The following is a 12,188-nucleotide window of genomic DNA, read 5'->3' on the forward strand; positions in this document are numbered from 1 at the left end:
TATGGACAAACGGGGCCTTAGACCACACTTAGGAAGTGTAGCTTTTAGGATTAAAAAATAGCAACGATTTAGAAGTGTTATAATGTAGGTGAATAAGTGTTGCCAATTATTCTATGATTTGAAAAAATTTAAAAGAGCGTGATCTTTACTTTCTAAAAGCAACCTTTTAAAGCTTAACCTAAAAAAAAATCAATATTAGAAGGGATATTAGTAGTGACGGAACTGATGTAATGTATTTTACTATTATATAGAAGTGAGACTCTGGTGTACGAACAGAATTTTGGGTGTACGAACAGGGCTATTTTTGAAATTAAAAATCACTTTAGGGATAAATTGGTCATTAAGTTAGGTGTAATTTCATATACTACATATAAAAAACGTGTCCTTCTCCTTGACAGACACACGTCTAATTTACTTTTTTTATTTTACCTTTGCTCCATTCCACCTCTCTCTTTCTCTAATTTTTCTTAGCTTTTCTTCCTTTGTTGTTCCAACTTCTATGACCGTCTCAGAATGTCTTCTGTAGTTATTCTTACTTCCTGAAGTGTTGCATGCAATTATGCAGGTAATTTATTTTATTTAATCCTTTTCGGGAAGCAATTTGACATTTAACTTAGGGTTTAAAATTAGTAATTTGAGAATGGAGCTTTTCTTCTAGAGATGGACCAAATAATTGAAAGGTCTCTTACTGTGCATCCGATTTCTTGGAGTTCAAGGGAAAAAAACTGGTGATGACTTCAACATAGGATCTACTCGATAGTGATCTTTGGGTGGTGGCTCAAATCAAATTTTTATGATTACTTTGGGTTGACTGGTAAGATAGCAGATAAGAAGCGGAGAACTCTTTCTGTTTTACTATTTTTTCCTTCTTCTCTCTCATCATTGATCTCTTTCGCCCTCCACTTCATGGTTTGCATTTGCAATTTCTTCTCTTTGTCAATGTTTCTCTTTTGTTTCTTTCTTTATTGCTATATTTGTTGCTTATGAGAGTTTGATGGTCATTTATTAGTAGTCCCCTTCTTTTTAGAGATTTTGTTGCTTAATTCTGTCGAAGTAGTGTGTTCAATGCATGTGTATCTTTGTGTATCATTTTCACATGGATGTCATTATTTAGCTGAAACGGTAAGAATATAAATCTTTTGCCTCTTACTATTATTTTGCTGAAATTGATAAAACTCTAATAGTAATCCTTGCCTATTTATGTACATCCAAGTGACCTGTCACAACCCAAAATTCACCAAGGGTAATGATGGCACCGGACACCACTGTCAGGCAAGCCAACACTAAGAAATTAATTATATTCCTATTTTAGTATTTATTAAAATTATTTCTTTTATACATTAAACAATAAATATTAAAATTTTACTGTATAAATAATGATGTCTTTAACAAACTAAATATTGAATAATCCCATAATCATCCCAGAACCCGGTGTCACAAGTGCATGAGCAATCTCTAGGAAACAATGTAATACAATAACCGTCCGGAATAAAAGTTGGACAGTAGAGAAAAAAATACAATACAATACTTTGAAGGAGACTCTGCTGGCTGCGGGTCGTCTCGAGAAATGCAGCTCACCTAAGTCCCCGTATCAACCATGCCGCTGCGCCAAGCTAGGCCACTAGACATTCATGTGCCTGTGCAACAAAAGCTGCACAACAAGTGTAGCATGAGTACGAAAACAACGTGTACCCAATGAGTATCCCGTCTAATCTCGAAGAAGTAGAGACGAGAGATCGACTTCCACACTTACTAATGGTCCAATATCGGGTACAGTAAAGGGGTGAATAAACATGAAACAGAGAAAATATATGAAATAAACAAGTATAAACACATGATACAATTCCCCTCTTTATAATTTTACTCGAGCTTTCAACCAACAAGTTCCCTCCATAACTGGAGCATATACATAGGTATGGTGGATTTCATTAAGGAAGTTATCATGATTCAAATCAGGAAAAGATCTCCCAGATTCACTGGCTTCTGGCCAAATATCATGCACAATTCCATGAGAATAGTGTATATATATATATGCCGAGGCGTACGGCCCGATCCAACATAAAAGTAAACTATGCACTGCCAAGGGTCGAACGACGCAAACCATAGATGCAACTATTAACCTGTCGAGACGAACGGCCCGCTTCCATGACAGTGTGGTACATAAATCCTGCCGAGGCGAACGACCCGATCCCATAAGAGTAGTAGAAGGAAATTGTTACAACCCATATTCACGTACTTTAGTTCATGCCATACGGTAGTCGACGTAAATCCATGAAGAAATTATCTTTAAGATGATAAGAAGTTAATCCTATTGGTCTTGGATGATACAAGGGTGTATAAGGGTGGTTAACAAGTATTAAAAGTTAAACGAATCAAGGATGTTGTAAGCCATATTTTCGGGTAAACCTAGAAGTGATTAATATACTCAAAAGGTTGTGTTTTAAGGTATTTGAATCATATAATATCCGTATCATAAGTTTTGAAGTCAAATGAGTTATGAAACAAAAGTCGACAAAAGTAGTCGCAACTTACGTTCATAATTTTACTTAAACATTAGGTCAAATGTTACTAAGCTTTTCTCCCAAATTACTTGGAATTACGAGATGATCTATCTACCAAATTGAAGATCTATGAGTCTAGTTTCCAATGCATTAAACCGTTTATCAATACGATCTCGGAGTAGAGAGATATTCTTGTTTTTGCGAGACTATGCCAAGCAGCTCTCAATAGGGCCCACATAGGCGGTTTGAGATATATGGATATAAATGAGATGCCTAAACCCCATTTTTAGTCATTCATTTTTATTATATTCAGAACTTAGAACCCTAAAAATATTCTCTCAATTTTCTCTCATGATCCAAGACCCAAACAAAGGGCAAACAACACAAATCAAGTGCCGGGAATCCCGTGGCACTAGTAAGTTTCTTGTTCTTCTTGTTGTTGCTCATTTTTTGTGTTGTTCCAGCTTATGTGGGAGGTTGTTTTAAGTGGTTTATATTCTGTAAATACTCCCTCAAGTTTTTAATATCAACCCTAGGTGATTTCAAGTTTTCTAAAGTGATTCTAGTGCCGAAAACCCCTAATTGATTGCTAGTTTCGCTTCCTTGTTCTTGTGGCACCTTTGGAGGGATATTTCGTGGAAAATTAAGGTCAAATTGGAGTTTTTCTTTCTGTTTAAAGGTAAGAAAACTCTTACTCTACATGTATTTAAGATTATCCAAGTTGCGGCTAAGTCGTTGAAGCTAGAACTTGTGATATATATATCGAAAGGCTTGGTAGTAGTGTTGTTGGTTGGTAGATTATTTTGGGAGGCTCAATATGATTATTATTGATATTGTTTGGGCTGTTTGGTGATTGTTTTGACTTATGATAAGTCATATAAATAAGGGAGGTATTGTCCGTTTCCTCGTAAAATAGGTTGTGGATGATACATAATAGTTACGACACCTAAACGATAACGATAGTGTCATTTCTCTTATTGTAGACTAAGGAGTCGTGAAATTGCATAACTTGAGGTTGGGAAGTATATACAAGGTATGCGAGGCTATCCCTTTCCTTCTTTTGCACGACTCCGATTGTACATAATGTAATGAACGAGCTTCCAAAGATACTCCACTCTTAGAAGCTAGCAATACTTACATTGTTTCCCTTCTTATGGAATGATTGATATTGATTTTGCTTCTCTTATTCTTATGTTATCAATATTGTTGGTACTTCCTGATTCTTATAAGATTCATGATGAAGAGTTAGTCCTAATAATGTGTATGGAGGATACCGACCTTACATCACTCCGAAGTTTAGAATGTGATTCTCTTGAGTCCAACACACATTATATATATGTGCCTATTTTACTCTACCGAGCCACGCTATAGTCGGCCGGGTATGACACTTATTATGCAACCACTGATCAGTTGGGTTTTACCAAGCTCCACGTGGCCAGGTACGATTCTACCGAGCCTTATGATGGCCGGGTACGTTTTTACCGAGCCTATTATGGCCGGGTATGATATGATGATGATGATGCCCACAGAAGCGTATGTTTTAAAAGTTTATGTATATATACATATGTATCATGCATTACATGTCAGTAGCCCTCAAAGGTATCCAGATGTTACAGGTTGTATATTTTCTATCCCTGCTTACATTATTATTCGTACTTATGGTTCCCTACCTTACATACTCAGTACTTTATTCGTACTGACATACTTTTTATTTGTGGATGCTGCAGGTCTTGATAGACTGGTAGACACAGCTCCCCCACCACAGTAGGCTGCCCAGTTCAGCGATATTGGCGAGATCCCTTCTCCGGACTTGCCATCGTCTTGTTATGCATTTTTGTTATAGACATCATGGGTATGTCGGGGCCCTGTTCCGGCAATGTTGCAGCACTTATGTTCCTTTAGAGGCTCATAGACAGGTGTCGACTCATGTATAGTTTGGTATGCCTTGTCGGCTGATTTTTTGTTGTATAGTCTTTTATGGCAGCGTGGTAGCTCGTACCTTATATATAGTTTCTTGACTGTCTGGTCATCCCATGTTATGTATGTTCATGCCATTATCTTTTATTGTTGGTTGTTCATGATCCATGTCTCCCATTTATATTGATCTCGTCGGCCCTTAAAGATAATAAAGAAGGTTAGATAAAATGTACGTTGGTGCTCGACAAATATGGCCCGAGTGCTAGTCATGACCCTCTAGTTTAGGTCGTGACAAACTTGGTATCAGAGCAATTCTGTCCTAGGGGTTGTCTATGAGTCGTGTCTAGTAGAGTCTTGATTATGGATGTGTAGCGCGCCACATTTATAATCAGGAGGCTACATGACATCTAGGGTTGTTACCTTCTTCCTGAATCTAGATCGTGCGTAGAGTTGAGTCGTAAGTGTTCGTCTCTAATATTCACCTTGTTTTCTTTTAGTGATGCCTTCGACTAGGAAGCAAACGATTAGTAGACGGCTTGATACAACTGTGGGAGAGGGTACCAGTCATGTGCCCCAAGACAGAGCAAGCCAAAGTGAGGCTCAGAGTGATATGCCGTCTCATACCTCATCTACTCCGTCTCCTCTAGAGGATATTAAGAGGCACCCATCACCACCAATTCCTTCGTCTGGCACTATAGACTAGGATATGCGGAATGCGGTGCAGTTGTTGACTAGCTTGGTAGTTGCTCAGTCTCGGAGGAAGAATACCGGTGATGTTGCTAAACCGGTTAGTACGAGAGTTCATGATTTTATTAATCTAGACCCTCCAGTGTTTACCAGATCAGACCCCAAGGAGGACCTGCAGACTTTTATTAATCAGGTTCATCATACACTACGGGTTATGCATACTAGTGATACAGAGGCAGTAGAGTTGGCTTCTTATCGGCTACAAGATTTAGCAATTTTCTGGTATGATAGTTGGGAGAGATCTAGGGCTCCTAACGCTCCTCTAGCTGTTTGGAAGGAATTTTCTGAGGCGTTTCTTCATCACTACTTGCTAATTGAGATACGACGAGCTAGAGCTGATAAGTTCTTGAACCTTCGACAAGGTAATATGAGTGTGCGAGAGTATAGTATGCAGTATGATTCTTTAGCAAGGTATGCTCCCCATATGGTGTCCGAGATGAGCGATAGGGTGCATCTGTTCATGAACGGGTTTGGACCACATCTGATAAATGAGTGCACAACAGCCTCCTTGGTGGAGGGCATGGATATTTCCCGTATTTTGGCTTATGCCCAGACCATAGAGGATCGTAAGCGCCAGCAAAGGGCAGCTAGGGAGCAGGATAGGGGCCAGCATAAGAGGGCGAGATTTGCAGGGTATTCTGATGACTTTAGAGGCAGTGTCAAGCCCCAGTCTTCGAGGAGTTCGGCGCCACCTGTAGCTAGTGCTCCTCCAATATTTCAGAGTCCTCAATATGATCGATTTACCTATTCTAGTCCATTTTAGAGTTCGTGGGCTTCAGGCTCGCAATATCACATGGATACTAGTCAGACGAGACCCCCAACACCACGTTGTGATTAGTGCGGCAAGGCCTACTTTGGACTTTGCCATCGAGGTTCTGATGCGTGCTATTCTTGCGGACAGCCTGGCTATATGATGCGAGATTGTCCTAACAGATGAGGTGGTGGTATGGCTCAGCTGACTAGATCTGTGTCTGGTTTTTCCTTATCAGTTCGACCTCCAGTACGGGGTTTTCAGCAGTCGACAGGTCGTGGTAGAGGTGCAGTGCTGAGTTCGAGTGGTGCTCAAAATCGAACCTATGCTCTAGTAGGTCGACATGATCTTGAGTTGCCTTTGGATGTTGTTACAGGTATATTATCTGTGTCTTCTTACAATGTATATGCACTAATTGATCCGGGATCTACATTATCATATGTTGTACCCTTTGTGGCTAATAGGTTTGGCATTGAACCTGAATTGATAAGTGAACCACTTGCGGTATCTACTCCGATAGGAGATTCTATGATTGGTAGAAGGGTATATAGAGGTTGCACAACGATGATTTGTAGTCGTCAAACCTCGGCAAATTTATTTGAGCTAGAAATGGTTGATTTCGATGTGATAATGGGGATGGACTGGTTGGCCTCATGCTATGCAAATGTTGACTGTCGTACGAAGATGGTTAGGTTTTAGTTTCCTGGTGAACTCGTTATTGAATGGAAGAGGTACATTGCTACACCGAAAGGTAGGTTTATTTCCTATCTTAAGGCAAGGAAGATGATCTCAAAAGGTAATATTTATCATCTTGTTCGCGTTAGGGATGCGAAGGCGAAGCCACCTACTCTACAATCAATCCCTGTGGTCAATGAATTTCCAGATATTTTCCCAGATGAACTCCCAGGCCTTCCTCCTGAAAGGGAGATTGAGTTTAGCATTGATGTGTTGCCAGAAACTCAACTCATATCTATTCCTCCATATAGAATGGCGCCGACAGAGTTACGAGAGTTGAAGGTGCAGTTAAAGGACTTGCTGGATAAGGGCTTCATTAGGCCTAACACTTCACCTTAGGGTGCGCCAGTCTTGTTCGTGTGGAAGAAAGACGGGTCGTTAAGGATGTGTATCGATTATCGACAGTTGAATAAGTTTACTATAAAGAACAAGAATCCATTTCTAAGGATTGACGACCTGTTTGACCAACTCCAGGGTGCCAAGTATTTCTCCAAGATTGACTTACGTTCAGAGTATCATCAGGTGAGGGTTAAGGAGAAGTATATTCCAAAGACGGCCTTCCAGACAAGATATGGGCACTTTGAGTTCTTGGTGACGTTCGGGCTAACAAATGCCCCAGCAGCTTTTATGGATCTCACGAATACTGTATTTAGGCCATATCTTGATGTGTTCGTGATCGTATTCATTAATGACTTTCTGGTGTATTCTCGTTCGGAGGCGGAACATGCAGGCCACTTGCGGATAGTATTACCGACGCTTCAGGATCGTAAGTTATATGCTAAGCTCTCCAAATGTGAATACTGGCTGAACTCAATAGCATTCCTTGGCCATGTGATATCTGACAAGGGTATTAGTGTCGACACTCAGAAGATCGTTGCAATAAAGAATTGGCTGAGACCTACAACACCATCAGAAGTCCACAGCTTCCTGAGGCTAGCAGGATATTATATGCGATTTGTAGAAGGGTTTTCCTCTATATCAAAACCATTGACTAAGTTAACATAGAAAGCTACTAAGTTCCAGTGGTCTGACGCTTGTGAATGAAGTTTTCAGGAGCTAAAGAATCGATTGACATCCGCGCCAGTGCTCACTCTCCCAGAAGGAACAGAAGGTTATGTGGTATATTGTGATGCCTCAGGTATAGGTTTGGGGTGAGTACTGATGCAACGTGGGAAGGTGATTGCTTATGCATCAAGACAATTGAAGAAGCATGAAAAGAATTACCCGACCCATGATTTGGAATTGGTTGCAGTAATATATGCTTTGAAGATATGTCGACACTACTTATACGGCGTCCATGTTGACATCTACACATATCACAAGAGTTTACAATACATCTTCAAGCAGAAGGAGTTGAATTTGAGGCAGCGTAGGTGGCTTGAATTACTGAAAGATTACGATGCCGAGATATTGTACCATCCAGGTAAAGCCAATGTTGTGGCAACCGATCTCAGTCGTAAGTCAATGGGAAGCTTAGTACACATTGAGGCAGGTAGATAGGGGTTGACTAAAGAGCTTTATCAACTAACTAATATGAAAATCAGATTGTTAGATTCTGATGACGGAGGTGTTACTGTACAGAATACATCAAAATCATCTTTGGTAGCCGAGGTAAAAGCACGACAATATGAAGATCCTATCTTAGTACGATTGAGAGAGAGCATTCAACAGTGTAAAATTATGGCTTTTGAGATTGGAGGAGATGTGATATTGAGATACCAGGGCCGATTATGTGTGCCTAATGTGGCAGGGTTGCGAGAGAAGATTATGAATGAGATTCATCAATCCCGATATTCCATCCATCCCGCTCGACAAAGATGTATCATGATGTCAAGGAGCAGTATTGGTGGGATAACATGAAGAAGTCTATTGCAGAATTTATATCCCAGTGTCCTAATTGTCAACAAAGATCGAACATCAGAAACCCAGTGGATTGCTTTAGAATATAGAGATTCCGACTTGGAAATGTGAGGTGATTAATATGGACTTCATTATTGGATTACCTCGCTCCTATCATAAGTTTGACTCTATCTGGGTGATAGTTGATCGACTTACAAAATGTGCCCATTTTCTGCCAGTTAAGACAACTTACACGGTTGAAGATTATGCGAAGTTGTATATCAAGGAGATTGTTAGGCTTCATAGTGTGCCGGTATCTATTATATCAGACCGAGGAGATCAATTTATGGCTAACTTTTGGAGGTCTTTTCAGAAGGGTTTAGGCACACAAGTGAATCTCGGCACTGCATTTCATCCGCAAACTAACTGACAGGCTGAATGTACCATTCAGACACTTGAAGATATACTACGAGCATGTGTTCTAGATTTCAAGGGGAATTGGGATTACCATCTTCCACTCATAGAATTTGCATACAATAATAGCTACCATTCCAGTATTAAAATGGCCCCATATGAGGCACTATACGGGAGGAGATGTAGATCACTAGTTGGATGATTCGAAGTCGGTAAAACAGAATTATATGGGCCAGATTTGATTCACAGAGCCATTAAGAAGGTGAAAGTGATACAGGAGCGATTGAGGACGGCACAAAGCAGGCAAAAGTCTTATTCCAATGTTTGACATTGTGATCTAGAATTTGAGGTTGGTGATTGGGTTTTCCTGAGGATCTCACCGATGAAGGGTGTTATGCATTTTGGGAAGAAAGGTAAGCTAAGTCCATGGTATATCGGGCCGTATAAAATTCCTGAACGAATTGGATAGGTTGCTTATGAGTTAGAATTGCCGTCCGAATTGGAATTTGTCCACCCGGTATTCCATGTATCTATGTTGAGGAAATGTATTGGAGACCCTTCTTGGGTTGTCCCTATCAAAGATGTATAAGTTACAGAGGATCTATCATATGAAGAAGTGCCAATGACTATATTAGATTGACAAGTCCGTAAGCTGAGAACAAAAGATGTAGCTTTCGTCAAAGTATTGTGGAGGAACAAGAATATGGAGGAAATGACATGGGAAGAAGAAGAGGAGATGAAGTCTAAATACCCTTACCTATTCCAGAATGAAGATAATAAGGATGCCGGTGGAACGCAGGATACATTAGAAGGTGAAACGACTCTACTTGAGAATACTCTTCCTTAATACAAATGGTGATATGCAGATAATGTACATATCCATAATGCTTTGTGTATCATTGTGAGGCAATACGTTGGGTTTGACTGCTTGCAAGTTTGGCTAGTGTCCATATTATAGGGGAAACTCGATCGGAAATTTTCGTTCGAAGCCACAATGATTTAGACTCCCCATAAACCCTTACATTCGAGGACGAATGTTCCTAAGGGGGGAGGGTATTACAACCCATATTCATGTACTTTAGTTCATGCCATAAGGTAGTTGACGTAAATGCATGAAGAGATTATCTTTAAGATGATAAGAAGTTAATCCTATTGTTCTTGTATGATACAAGGGTGTATAAGGGTGGTTAATAAGTATTAGAAGTTAAATGAATCAAGGATATTGTAAACCATATTTTTGGGTAAACCTAGAGGTGATTAATAGATTCAAAAGGTCGTGTTTTATGGTATTTAATCATATAATATCCGTATCGTAAGTCTTGAAGTCAAACGAGTTATGAAACAAAAGTCGACAAAAGTAGTCGCAAGTTATGTTCATAATTTTACTTAAACTTTAGGTCAAATATTACTAAGCTTTTCTCCAAAATTACTTGGAATTATGGGATGATCTATCGACCAAATTGAAGATCTATGAGTCTAGTTTCCAACGCATTAAACCGTTTGTCAATACGATCTTAGAGTAGAGAGATATTCTCGTTTTCGCGAGACTGCGCCTAGCAGCTCTCTATGGAACCCACATAGGCGGTTTAAGACATATGGATATAAATGAGATGCCTCAACCCCGTTTTTAGTCATTACTTTTCCGTATATTCAGAACTTAGAATGCTAAAAATATCCTCTCAAGTTTCTCTCATGATCCAAGACCCAAACAAAGGGCAAACAACACAAATCAAGTGTCGGGAATCCCGTGGCGCTAGTAAGTTTCTTGTTCTTCTTGTTGTTGCTCATTTTTGTGTTGTTCCAGCTCGTGTGGGAGGTTGCTTTAAGTGGTTTATGTTCTGTAAATACTCCTTCAAGTTTTTAAGATCTACCCTAGGTGATTTCAAGTCTTCTAAAGTGATTCTAGTGTCGAAAACCCCTAATTGATTGCTAGTTTCGCTTCCTTGTTCTTGTGGCAGCATTGGAGGGATATTTCGTGGAAAATTAAGGTCAAATTGGAGTTTTTCTTTCTATTTAAAGGTAAGGAACCTCTTACTCTACATGTATTTAAGATTATCCAAGTGGCGGCTAAGTCGTTGAAGCTAGAACTTGTGATATATATATCGAAAGGCTTGGTAGTAGTGTTGTTGGTTGGTAGACTATTTTGGGAGGCTCAATTTGATTATTATTGATGTTGTTTGGGCTGTTTGGTGATTGTTTTGGCTTGTGAGAAGTCATATATATGGGGGATGTTCTGTCCGTTTTCTCGTAAAATAGGTTGTGGGTGATACATAATAGTTACGATGCCTAAACGATAATGATAATGTCATTTCTCTTATTGTAGACTAAGGAGTCGTGAAATTTACATAGCTTGAGGTTGGGCAGTATATACAAGGTATGTGAGGCTATCCCTTTTCTTCTTTTTCACGACTCCGATTGTACATAATGTAATGAACGAGCTTCCAAATATACTCCACTCTTAGAAGCTAGCAATACTTACATTGTTTCCCTTCTTATGGAACGTTTGATGTTGATGTTGCTTCTCTTATTCTTATGTTATCAATATTGTTGGTACTTCCTGATTCTTATAAGATTCATGATGAAGAGTTAATCCTAATAATATGTATGGAGGATACCGACCTTATGTCACTCCGAAGTTCAGAAAGCGCTATAGTCGGCGGGGTAAGACACCTATTGTGCAACCACTGATCAGTTGGGTTTTACCGAGCTCCACGTGGTCGGGTACGATTCTACCGAGCCTTATGATGGCTGGGTACGTTTTTACCGAGTCCTCTTTGAGGCCGGGTATGATATGATGATGATGATGCCCACAGAGGCAAATGTTTTAAAAAGTTTATGTATATATACATATGTATCATGCATTACATGTCAGTAGCCCTCAGAGGTACCCAGACGTTACAGGTTGTATATTCTCTATCCCTGCTTACATTACTATTCGTACTTATGGTTCCCTGCCTTACATACTCGGTACTTTATTCGTACTGACGTCCTTTTTATTTGTGGATGCTACATGTCGTGCTGCATGTCCTGACAGACTAGTAGACACAGATCCCCGACCACAGTAGGCTGCCAGTTCAGCGGTTATTGTCAAGATCCCTTCTCCGGATTTGCTTGGTCTTGGTATGCATTTTTGTTATAGATATCATGGGTATGTCGGGGCCCTGTTCCGGCAATGTTGCAGCACTTATGTTCCTTTAGAGGCTCATAGATAGGTGTCGACTCTTGTGTAGTTTGGTATGCCTTGTCGGCTGATTTTTTGTTGTATAGTCTTTTATGGCAGCGTG

Source organism: Nicotiana tabacum, chromosome 5 (genome assembly GCF_000715075.1).
Source record: "Nicotiana tabacum cultivar K326 chromosome 5, ASM71507v2, whole genome shotgun sequence".
Lineage (NCBI taxonomy): Eukaryota > Viridiplantae > Streptophyta > Magnoliopsida > Solanales > Solanaceae > Nicotiana > Nicotiana tabacum.